The 12,151-nt window shown below is 41.7% G+C and overlaps 1 protein-coding gene and 1 long non-coding RNA gene across 8 annotated transcripts in view; one reads left to right on the top strand and one right to left on the bottom strand.

The window, feature by feature from the left end:
- The window catches only part of CELF2 (CUGBP Elav-like family member 2), a 637,682-nt gene that overhangs the window by 280,040 nt on the left and 345,491 nt on the right, over positions 1-12,151 (bottom strand). The gene's annotated exons all lie outside the window — the stretch shown is intronic.
- On the top strand, positions 3,569-5,284 carry LOC119543481. The gene is made up of 3 exons (XR_005218593.1): positions 3,569-3,637; positions 4,125-4,192; positions 5,218-5,284. It is a non-coding gene; the product is annotated as an uncharacterized LOC119543481 (long non-coding RNA).

The raw sequence follows: 12,151 nt of genomic DNA, 5'->3' as shown, positions 1-12,151 counted from the left end.
TCCTCGTGTAGAACACAGCATGAAATCTGGAGCCCGAGCCACCTGCCCTTGGAAGGCAGCTCCCCCGACTTCCAGATGTCTGACCTTGAGTAGAGGTCGTCTTCTCTGAACTTCAGTTTCATCATCAGTAAAACAGAGGGAATGATCCAACCTCTCAGGGCTGATGTGAGGAAGCAAACTGAGCTGACCCAAGCGGGGTGCCTGGTCCAATAAGAACTTCATGTCCCTCTGCTTGATCACAAGAATCAGTGCCTCTCCCTGCTGGGGCCTAGTTACAAAACGTAAGCCAGATGGAATTCAAGGAGACGCCTAACAATTAAAAACCACGGTGCACATCTGAGTCTTTAAAAAAGGCAGAACATTTTGTCTTAAACTAAAGCAAATTAAATTTCCAATCTTAATAAAAAAAATGTAAACAAGATTAAAATGGATCAGTTTACTGACGTACAGATCATCTGGCTGCCTGATATATTACTGTGTCTTTTCTCTCCACCCCTTCAAACAGCCAAATTTCTCAAAACAGTTTTATCTAGGCTGGCTCTAGTTCCTCACCTGTCACTCCAAAGCTAGTCCCAGTCTGGTTTGCAAACTAATCTCTTTACAAAAATACCTCTTGCTAAGGTTACCAAAAAGCCTCCCTCATGCTAAATTAAAAAACAACATTTTTTCAGTTTTCCTCTAATTTGACGCCGCAGCAGCAATCAATGCTACTGGACAGTGTCCAGAGACTTCACTGCCTCTGTCTACCTTCACACAATATTGGGTAAATTTCTACTCCATGTCCTCGTTTCTCTGTCTCCTTGGCAAGCTCATCTTCCTCCTCAGGACCAAAAATATTGGTGGTTACAGATACTGGGTCCTGCACCTTCTCTCCCTTTCTACTAGCTCACAGGTGATTTCAACCACGCCCGAGATTTCATAACCTACTAAGTGTGGATGAATCACAAACGGAAATTTCCACCCCAGGCATCTCTTAGGAGGTGCAGTCCAATATACACAAGTGCCGGCTCCATCTCATCTTGGATGCTTTGAAAAACCACCTCGAATGCAGTAATCTCTTTTTTAAAAAAAATGTGTGATAATGCCTGTCCTCTGCTTAAAACCCTTTGTTGGCTTCCATTGCTCTTAGGATCAAGATGACAGTCCCACAAAGCCCTGCCTGGATCCTCACTTCCTTCTCTAGTCTCAGTGTGCAGTTGTTCTCCCTCCATCTCTGCATTCCAGCCACAGGAGTCTTCACGTAGATCCTCCAATCAATCAGTCTCTCCCCTACCACAGGGCTTTTGCACATGCTGTTTCTGCCACCTGAAATTCTCTTCCTTTGTCTTTTGCCTCCTGAACCTTCTATATACCAAGAAAAATAGTCATCACCATTTGAAATCTGGGGTCAATGGATAGAATAGTATCTAAGGTGGTAAGGTAGCTGGATGATGGATGAATGTAGAATTTTTTTTCATTTCTAAGTAATTTAACGTATAATTTACAGAAGAATAAAGGGATAGTGAAAAACAACTTTACTGGAAACACTAATAAGAATTTAATCAGCAAACCCCAAATTTTATTCCCTAGTTTCCTGGTTATGAAGGTACATATTTTAGCCCAAATGGGCAAGGTCCTTTCAAAGCAACTATCTGTTCATCAGCTGTCATGAACAAGCGTGGAAACTACCCATCTCCTAAATGCTGATTTCAGGCTTCAATACATCTCTAATAGATTCTAGCTTATCATCACTTCTGGTTCTTCTTGTTGTAGTTGCCTCATCAAAATGCAATACCTTTGAAATTTTAATGGCTCATAATTTTGCAGGTAGGAGGACAAAAGTCTTCTTAGCTCAATAATTGTAGAATATTTTCATTTATAGATTTAGCAACACCAATTAGAATGATAGTTCAATAAATTTGTTTTTCATTTCTACATAAACTATTTCTTCCAGTCAAGTCTGTATACACACCTGCCTTCAGCTGTTCACTTATAAACAACATGATACAAATTTAGCATGCAAACATTTTAGAAGATGAAAGAATATTGTCACATGTTTCTATTAGCAAAACAGGATGGTCCAGGGTTTGTTGCAAAATGTTGTATGATGAATACACTTCATATTGAATGACTAATTGGGTGAGAATACCATATTTTCTTTCAGTCCTTAAAAATGTATTGCTCACTCACTGATTTCTGAATTGGGGAAAATTCATGTAGGATATCTTCAACCAAAGAATAAGTTTGAGATTTCACTTGTACAAACAATTTCACCCCCAACATGATACATCTAATCATTGTGAAATGTCTTCCTTTGTCAATTTTCTTATCTTTGTAATTTCTGAATTCTCAAGTATATTCAAGTACATATTTTTAAAAATTAGATACAAAAATGGTGTCTCCAGTGTTCATTTATATCTTTCTTGAAAGATGATGCAAAACTTTGCCAATGTAATAAGAAAACTCAAGGATGATGTAACAGTGACAATCCATTTCACTACTGCATCATCATTGTAGAGGATTCTATCATTCTTCCCATTGTTTTATTATTTTAGTCTTTTTTTTTTTAGCATGCTTAGGAATAACTGATGAATAATGATGAACTAATTCTTCAGACAATAAAAGAGCAACAAGTTTCAGATATAAGAAAGATAAGATCACTAACAGCCCACAATGTATCTTAGATTGAGAAAAGGGTCCAAAGAACTTACATGGTAATGGTAAGAGAGAACGAATTGTTTTCTACTTTTAAAAAAATTAGCAAAATTTCCCTTTATTCCTTGGAAGACTTCTAAGAAAGAATAAGATTCATGAAATAATCCTTACAAACAGGACAGCTCAATAAAGAAATTCAAAAACTAAAACGGGCTGCAATGGACTCTGATGGCACTCCAAGGGTTAAAGACATCCAATCACCTTTCAGATATCAGGATTACTGCCATTTTTTCAGGGAAGCTTTTCTGGCTCTCCCCAATGAGGTCAGACTTCACTATTACACACTTTCATTAACATCATTTTCCTCTAAACTAAACACTAAATAGATTTCCTCTAAACTAAACACTAAATAGATTTCCAATTTGACATGTATTGGTCTGAATAGCATGTACATGTATGATCAATGCCTGCTTTTCCACAAAACTGTAAGGATTATGAAGGCAGGGAATATTTATGCTTTTGATCTCCAGTTTATTCTCAGCAGCTGGAATCATGCATGACACATAAGAGGTTCCAAATACAGACATGAGGAAAACGGATCCAAAGTCAGTTCTATCTAACGCCACACAATATGAACTATTATTGCTTCCTAAAATTTCCCTGTAAGATTATGATGTTTTCATTCTCCCCCTAAACCACCCCTGCTTGTAAGATCCTCGACAAAAGGGGAAGGAAATATTTACTAAGTGCCTACTGGAGCCATGTGCTTTGCATGTGTTGCTTCTTGTAATTCTCAAAAGCTTGCCAAGTGGATATGACTATTCTCATTTTACAGATGGGAAACGGATTCAGAAGGTTAAGTAGCTTGCTCAAGGTCACAGAGCACATAAATAGGAGAAAAAAGATTCAAATCCATGCCTGGTCTGACTGTATCCTGTGTTCTTTCTATTCCATCCACTCAACTGTACATTCGGGAAAGATGGCGCTTCCTGTGTGGGAAATGGTAGGTCCTAAACAGCGTTCTCTAAAGAGCTATGATGTAAAAACAAGTGATTTGATTTAAATCGATATATAGATCTGGTTGATCTGTGTGGGAATTTTTGTTTTTAACTTTTCTGAAAAAATAGTACTGTCCTTGGTCTGCGTGTTGCGTCTTATTTAAAAGCAGAAAAGGCACTGGGCAGCATTTTAATTTTTCTTGGCAAACAGAAAGTCACCTCCAATGTATTAATAAGAGTAGAGCTATACATTTGCAAGTTTTATTTAGCAAATTCGGGTGGAAAGTTCCCCAACAGGGAATATGTCTTTCACCAGAACCTCAAAAATACATTTCCACTGGCTATCATAATGCTCGTTTCCATAAAATAGAATGGCATAAAGTACGCCCAGTGTTTTCAAATCTGTCAAACAGGTACACATTTATGGACTCGAGTAAGAGGTTATAAATGGCTTCCTCCTTAGAGATTTCACCTCATACATTTATATTACAGGCTTGGGTTCCTCCTCTCAAAAGGCAACAGCAAATTCACGAGACGACATCGTTAATTGCCATAAAAAGGTTAGAGTGACATTAAGTGACTAATAACTGGGTGTAGAAGGGAATTGAGAGTGAAGTAAAAGCCGCAATTCAACTTGCTCATTCCAATCTCTACCTGTGGGCAAGAGGATCTATCATAGCACATGGCAGCTGCTGCAGACGAGGAAAAGTGCCACCCAACTGCTCTGTTCCCAACTGGCGGTCTCAGAGCAGAAGGGGAGAGTCAGCATTAGCTGGGGTGCTCTGCCACACACACACAGACACACACACACATGCACACACACACGCACATGCACACACACCTCTCTCCCAACCCCACTCCTGCTTCCTGGCACACAGCAAACAGTTACAATTAGGAGATCACAACTGATCAAGTCCCACCAATGGCTCCCACACATTCAGCAATTTCCTGGCTCCACAATCCCTGGACAAACACACCTATCCATATGGGACAATTCACATGCACATCTGGGGGTGGGGGGGAGGCTTTGGAGCACCCCTCAGCCAAGCATGCAGGGGAGGGGAAGGGTTAGCAGAGCCTGAGGCTGATGGATAAGGGGGTTGCTAGATGGGAAGTCTTGGAATGAGTCACAATGGGGAGCTGGGAGTGGGAGACACACTGCCAGAGTCTGATATGACTCCACAGCTTGGGTGGCCCAAGGTCCTTTGGCCAGTCATTGATGCTACCTGAGCCTCAGTTTCCTGACCTGTAAATGGATGTGATATTACAGTATCTGCAGCTTAAAGCTGTTGTGAGGGTCTGAGGGTCAAGATACAGTGCTCAGCAAAATGCCTATTGCCATAAATGTTGCTAATGGAGCACTGTGGTTCCAGAAAAGACACGAAATTCAAGAGAGAAAGAGTTGCTGTTCAACATGTGGTAAGCGCCAAGACACCCAGCAGAGCAGATCATGCAACTCCCCTGCTCAAGTATCTCCAGAGGCTCCCCATTCAGTTCCTATGGGTCCCCAAAGCCCCACCAAGCCTGGAGCCCCCCACCCCTCCACCTCCCCAGCTAACCAGGCTTCTCACTCTCCCTCCGTTAGCTTGGTTCCGTGGGATGAGTTCTCTGCCTGGCTGCTCAACCCCCACACTGCCACATGGCCAAGTCCCTCATCTCCTGTGTGATGAAGCCAGCCCTGACCATCCTATTTCAAACCACACCCCTTTCCCACCCTGCCCCCAAATCTCCTGACCCTGCCTCATGCTCCTCGTGGCATCCATCACCTGCTACGGTAAGTTGTTTGTCTCACTCAGCGCCTGTTTTCTCCTGCCTCACTAGATCAGATGCTCCACAGGTGAGGGTTTCCCATCTGTCTTGTTCATGGATGCTCTATACTCATTTGTGGACTGAATAAAGCCTGAAGCTTTTAGATTTCCTTTGAACTATTCCCTCCTGGTTCAAAGAGGAAAGTCTCAAATTTGCCCTTCTCCCATTCTAACACGGACACATGCCAAGGCCCCTCGGGATTCAAATGACTCTTTATGCCTCTAACCAGTGCATTAAGAGTGTTCACTGGGTAGTAAACTAGCTTGGGTACTGTGCTGGTTTGGATGTATTATGTCCCCCAAAATGCCATGTTCTTTGATGCAATCTTGTAGGGTCAGACATATTAGTACTGATTAGGTTGGAATCCTTTGATTGTTCCCATGGAGATGTGACTCAATCAACTGTGGGTGAGATTTCTGATTGGATAATTTCCATGGAGGTGTTGTCCCACCCATTCAGGGCGGGTCTGAATCAAACCACTGGAGCCATATAAAAGAGCTGACAAACAGAAGAAACTCAGCACTACAGCCAAGAGAGACATTTTGAAGACTGCTGTTGAGAGCTGACGCTGTTTTGAAATGCAACCTGGGAGCAAGCAGACACCAGCCATATGCCTTCCCAGCTAACAGAGGTTTTCTGGATGCCAATGGCTTCTCTCCAGTGAAGGTACCCTATTGTTGATGCCTTACCTTGGACACCTTATGTCCTCAAGACTGTAACTGTGTAACCAAATAAACCCCCTTTATAAAAGCCAATCCATTTCCGGTTTTTTTGCAAAATGGCAGCATTAGCAAACCAGAACAGGTATAGAACTGATTTCTGCCCATCTCTTTCCAAAAAGAATCTGAGGTTGTTACAGTATAAGCCTCCTTTCCCCTCAGCAGTATAACAATTTACTGTCAGATTTCACATTTTGGCAAAACTAATCATCATGAATAAGAAGTAAATACCTGCAAACACAATACAGCACATTTATTTCCAGACCAGGCAAAGATGCTCTGGCAATGGCAACGGTGGCCAAATCTGTAGCCACCGAAGAATCTCAATGTACTTTGACCATCTCTAGAGAGAAAATCCTTTAACGGAAGGTGAACTCCTAAGTCACAAAAGGAAAACCAACCTTAAAATATATAATCGGCTTAATTGCTCGATTCCTTTGAAAGCAGGGCACTTCACACTAATCAAGATGAGCATTAAAGGATTACCAAGGATAGTCTAGGGGACACATTATACACACATCTTGAGAAAGAAATATTCCTGAAATTGAGACAAGGCCTGCAAAGCTTTTCCAGTGTTTTTCTGCCCAGCCTAATTCTAGATGATTCCATGACCCCTGGAGAGTTTGCCCTGTGCCGGGTCTACCCCAGTATGAGCAACGGATTTTCAGCTTTATGACTGCAGGTCACATTATCTCATGAATGAACTGCTATTTAGGTCAGTTAAGAGCCTCTGCCTAACTGAATGTGCATTTTATCCCTGGTGTTCATGCTCTACATATCAAGATTTTAGATAATTATTGAGAGGTGAGGAAGAGATAAAATAAAATACTGGTATCAGGATGGAGAAGGGACTGTGACAATTACTCTTGGTTTGAAGCAGGACAGGTCAAAATACTTGAATAACTTCAAATCTGTCACTCTTGTATGACTGGTTTATTTTTAAACTATTACTATTGTTTAATTGATATTACTTATTTATCTACTACGTGTTTCATAGTGTTAAACTTTTTTAAACAAAGCTGCTTGATTTTATTTTTTATTTATAACAGGCAAACAAAAATGGTTCCCTGCAAAGTCAGGTATAGAATTACCATATGACCCAACAATCTCACTTCTAGGCATAGACACAAAAGATCTGAAAGCAGGTACGCAAACAGATCTCTGCACACTGATGTTCATAGCAGCATTATTCACAACTGCCAAAAGACAGAAGCAACCCAAGTGTCCATCAACTGATGAAGAGATAAACAGAATGTGGTATATACATGCAACAGAATGGAATTCAGTGGTAAAAAGGAATGAAATCCTAATACATGCAACAACATGGATGGACCATGATGACATATTGAGTGAAATAAGCCAGACACAAAAAGATAAATATTGTATGATCTCACTGCTATGAACTAATTATAATAAGCAAACTCATAGAGTCAGAATCTAGAATATAGGGTACCGGGGATGGGATGGGGGTAAGGAATGCTTAAATTGTACAGAATTTCTATTTGGGTTGACTGTAAAGTTTTGGTAATGGATGGTGTTGATGGTAGCACAACATTGTGAGTGTAATTAACAGCACTGAAATACATATGTGAGTGTGGTTAAAAGGGGGAAATAAAATTAAAAAAAAAAATACATAGGACTGTATAGCATGAACAGTGAACCCTATTGTAAATGATGGACTATAGTTAACTGCATAATTATAAAAATGCTCTTTCATGAATTATAACAAATGTACCTCACTAAGGCAAGATGTTAATAATAGGTTGGTATATGGAAACTCTATCCTTTGTGCATGATTTTTTTTGTAAATGCACAACTTCTCCAATTAAAAAAAAAAAGATTCCTCGGTTAAATTAGCACACAGCACTATGAGGGCACTGATCTGCTGAAAATAGTGAATTAATCCAAATACTGCATGTGGTTGAGAGGAAGCAAAATTCAAGTCAGAAAAAGTGTGAAGCACTATGAAGGGATCCTTAGAGTCCAGCCCAGACCCCAGAAATAGGCTGATTATCAACGAAATGTGACAGTCCTGATAGTGGTACATTCAGACTTTGAGAAGACTCAAATGATCTTTTGGCAAAACCAAGAAACCTAAACTCCAGTTCGAGGTACTCAAGTTTCTCTCCAGCCAGAGCCTGGGAATAGTGCCCGATATGTAGTGGAACCTTAAAATATTTGCTGAGCAAACTTGTAAATGAGGCGTTTCCTGTATTTCAATTAAATGACTACAACTCCAGTGGATGAGCACCGCCCTTTTGCAGGAGTTATACATCCTTAGATTACCTACATAGAAAGCAAGAGACCCAAATCTCCCCTCACCAGAATAAAAACCCAAAAATGTTCAGATTCTACCTCCACGGGGTCTGCATTAACTGATCAGGGTGAGACTCAGGCATCAGTGTTTTTAAAGAATCACCCAGGGGACCCTAATGTGCTGCCAAAAATGACAACCTCTGAATCTATACAACACTGAATTCTTAAATCTAAACATTTTAATATAATGGTGTTTTATCCATATTGACAAACAAAAAAAGTATTCTTTTATTATGTAAAGATAGCTGCCATACTTGTGCAACACTTTCAAAAAAGAATCTGAATATTCAAATTCAAAATATAAAAGAACATTCTAAGAACATTTTCTTTACTATCAAGTCAAGAAATAAGGTTATCTGTGATGCTTAACTTAAAATGTGATCCCAGATGACTCCGAAATAAAAAATGTGAGCCCAGGGCCTGGCCAACAGTGGTGCTTCCATATGAAAACTGAAACGTAAAGTGCTACCGTTTAAATATCCCTGCTGGCATGCTGTCTGGATATTATGGATACATCACACAAGGGTTGTGGTAGTTGCTTGACCACCTTGGGTTGGCACCTCTCCTTTAATGACTTAAGTCGCTTTGCAGAGAGTGGACGTTTAAAGGCAGCCCCCTCCCCCCCCCCCCCCCACGTGCAGCAGCTTCTCAATATCCCATCTTGAAGGACATCAGAGGAGGGTGACTTCCTAACTGTTAAGAGTGGCAAAGGGGAGCTCTGTAAAGGCAGCAGCTTTGGGCTGTGGAAGGTAGGAAGCCTCTAACATTAACAAGCCTCACCATACACAACACTCCCCATGCCCCATCTGCACTCTTCCGTGACCCTTCCGCTGCAATGCCCCGACCTGGGCCTGTGTCCCTCACGTCTCAGGAGGTGTGTGATGCCTTCTGGGAGGGCAGCAAGGAGGGCTGGCTGCACCTGGAAGAGGTTGAGTGAGGTTCACCCAGGACCCGGGAGCTGAAGTGAATCACCTGTGTCCCATGTTATCTTGGGCCTTAGGACACAGAGAACCGCCAGCAAGTCCCTGTGAGAACTACACTCTGACTCTTCAATTTCATGCCTTCTGGGTTCCCCAGGCAGGCCACAGCCCTGACTCCAGAGCTGGGCCGGCTCCCCCTTTTTCTTCCTCATCCATTTTGAGCTCCAAGACTCTAATTTCAAAGGCTGGCATTCCGGATAAGGCTATAAAAAAGGAAAAGAACCCAAGAAGAGGGGCTATGACCAGTTCTACTTTTGTGAGTATCTGCTACGTGCCAAGCTTCAGCCTCTGAAGTCTGAAACTTGTATGACAGCAGATAAGCTCCAGTTGTTCAAACACAAGGATGCTAAGGCCGCATCCAGGCCCACAGCGGGAAGATGGGAACTTGGCAGGCTGGAGTGATGTCAGATATTCAGCGAAGTGTGTTTGGAAGTCCTTAGGGAGTTAAAGTTCTGTGCTGGTTTGGATGTATTATGCCCCCAAAACGCCATGTTCTTAATGCTATCTTATGGGGACAGATGTATTAGTGTTGATTAGATTGGAATCTTTGGATTAGGTTGTTCCCATGGAGACGTGACCCACCCAATTGTGGATAATACCTTTGATTAGATTATTTCCATGGAGGTGTGGCCCCACCCATTCAATGTGGGTCTTGATTTAGTCACTGGAGTACTTTAAAGGAGAGCCACACAGGCCCAGACACTTGCTGACATTGATGCTTAGACATGTTTGGAGTTGCAGACCCCTGATGTTAGCTGCAGCTAAGAGAGACATTTTGAAGATGGCCATTGAAAGTAGACTTTTGCTACTCCAGAGTTTGCCTGGGAGAAACTAAGAGAATAGCCCCAGACACCTAAAGAGAAATGTCCTGGGAGAAAGCCATTTTGAAACCAACTTGGGGCAAAGGAAGAAGACACCACCCACGTGCCTTCTCAGACAACAGAGGTGTTTCAGATGCCATTGGCTATTCTTCTGGGAAGGTACCATATTGCTGATGCCTTAGCTTGGACACTTTCATGGCCTTAAGACTGTAACTTTGTAACTAAATAAACTCCCTTTATAAAAGCCAATCCATTTCTGGTATTTTGCATAACGGCAGCATTAGCAAACTGGAACAGGTTCCTTGAGTGAAAGCATGCAGGCCAGGCTTTGCCAGGACCGATATAATTCTTTGCCTTTCATCCTCAGTCCTGAGGGCCATTATCTCAGGACCAGCGGCCAAGCTCCCACTGGCATTGCACAGCTCTTTTCTCAGGGCTCTGAGCCTTCCTTCCAAGGTTTCCAATCCCTGGTACAGAGAACTGAAACCAGTTTCCACCATTTCACCTGAGTTCTCCTTCCAACAACCTCAGTCTTAAGAACAGCCCCATTATGTAAATAACTCACTGTCCCCCATTGCACGGAGTGGGCCCTTTTTCCCTGGCACTCATTAGTAAGTGCTCGTAATAAACTGCTTTCCACCTTGGTCCTCTCCAGACTCCCAGGGGGCTGGCCAAGCCACTAAGTCCACTGTAAAGACGAGCAGATTCAAGAACAGGTTCTCCATCCTCATACAGACAGGAAATCTGAATAGGCAATTTTATGGAGAATGTATACAATTTTAGCTGACTCCTTAAAGCAGCAGCGTCATGTGGAGAGGCCGGGTCACATGATAGAAAAGGGGGTGAATGAAAGCCAGGAACCAGGCAGGATGCAAAGAGGTCATTCACCTGGGCTGCAGCTTAATCTGCTCACAAACAAATTGAAGACAGCAAGCCATACCTCCCCTGACTTGTGTGCATGGGTTTGGAATATAATGTTTTATATTTTAATATTTTAATACAACACATTAAAAGAGAGCACACAGAGCTGGAAGAAGTGAAATGGAATGCAAATACAATGTAACCCATTTGAATGAGTCCTTTAAAACTTTTTGTCAAGAAACATACAAGAGCAGTTACACCTGATTACATTCACCTATAGGACAATTTACAGGCAGTATTAAGATATTATTACATGATTGAGCTCGGGGTTAAACCAGTCGGGTGTTTTATTTGTATTCTTTTGTGCGGCATTTAAATATTAAAACCTAACCAGAGCATGCCAACTTCACCAGGGGCTCCAGAAGAGGGGATTTTAACATCAGATTTAGATATTTTTTCTCTCAGATAATATATTGCCATTTGGTTGGGAATGAAGTATTTTCACTTTGCTTAGACCCCTGCCCCCGTCCCCTTTTTTTTGCAGGCAACCTAAAATTTAGACAAAAGAAAATTCCATTTAATTTAACATGTCTTTGGTAATACTGAAAAGTAGACTTTCTCCTCCTAAATATAATTGCTGTTTGTGGTACATTGCTAGCAAATGTCAGACTCTTATTGGATGCACTATCTCAAAATGCATCTTTCTGATAATGCGGGTTAAAGAGATACAGGCTGTAAAGAGGCTCTTAAACACATTTAAGGCATTTTGTGGCTCCTGGATTCCCCAAGTAATAACCTGACAGTTATAGTCCCTAAGTTAGGTCCTCACGCTTAGAAGCCGGCTTCAAATATTTCATCAGGACAAGAGGAAGAACATTTCAGTGGCGCTGAGCATATAATTAGCGTTTGTGCCCATGAAAGCCAAGGCTCTCCTTGGACTAACACGTTTGCAAATGAAACACACCCCCACAAGGCCACGTCTGGAGCTTCTTTATGAGTGGTCCGTGGTGAGT

The sequence above is a fragment of the Choloepus didactylus genome, chromosome 8 (genome assembly GCF_015220235.1).
Source record: "Choloepus didactylus isolate mChoDid1 chromosome 8, mChoDid1.pri, whole genome shotgun sequence".
Classification (NCBI taxonomy): Eukaryota; Metazoa; Chordata; class Mammalia; order Pilosa; family Megalonychidae; genus Choloepus; species Choloepus didactylus.
The sequence above is the reverse complement of the archived record's forward strand: the minus strand, read 5'-3'. Positions and strand labels throughout refer to the sequence as shown.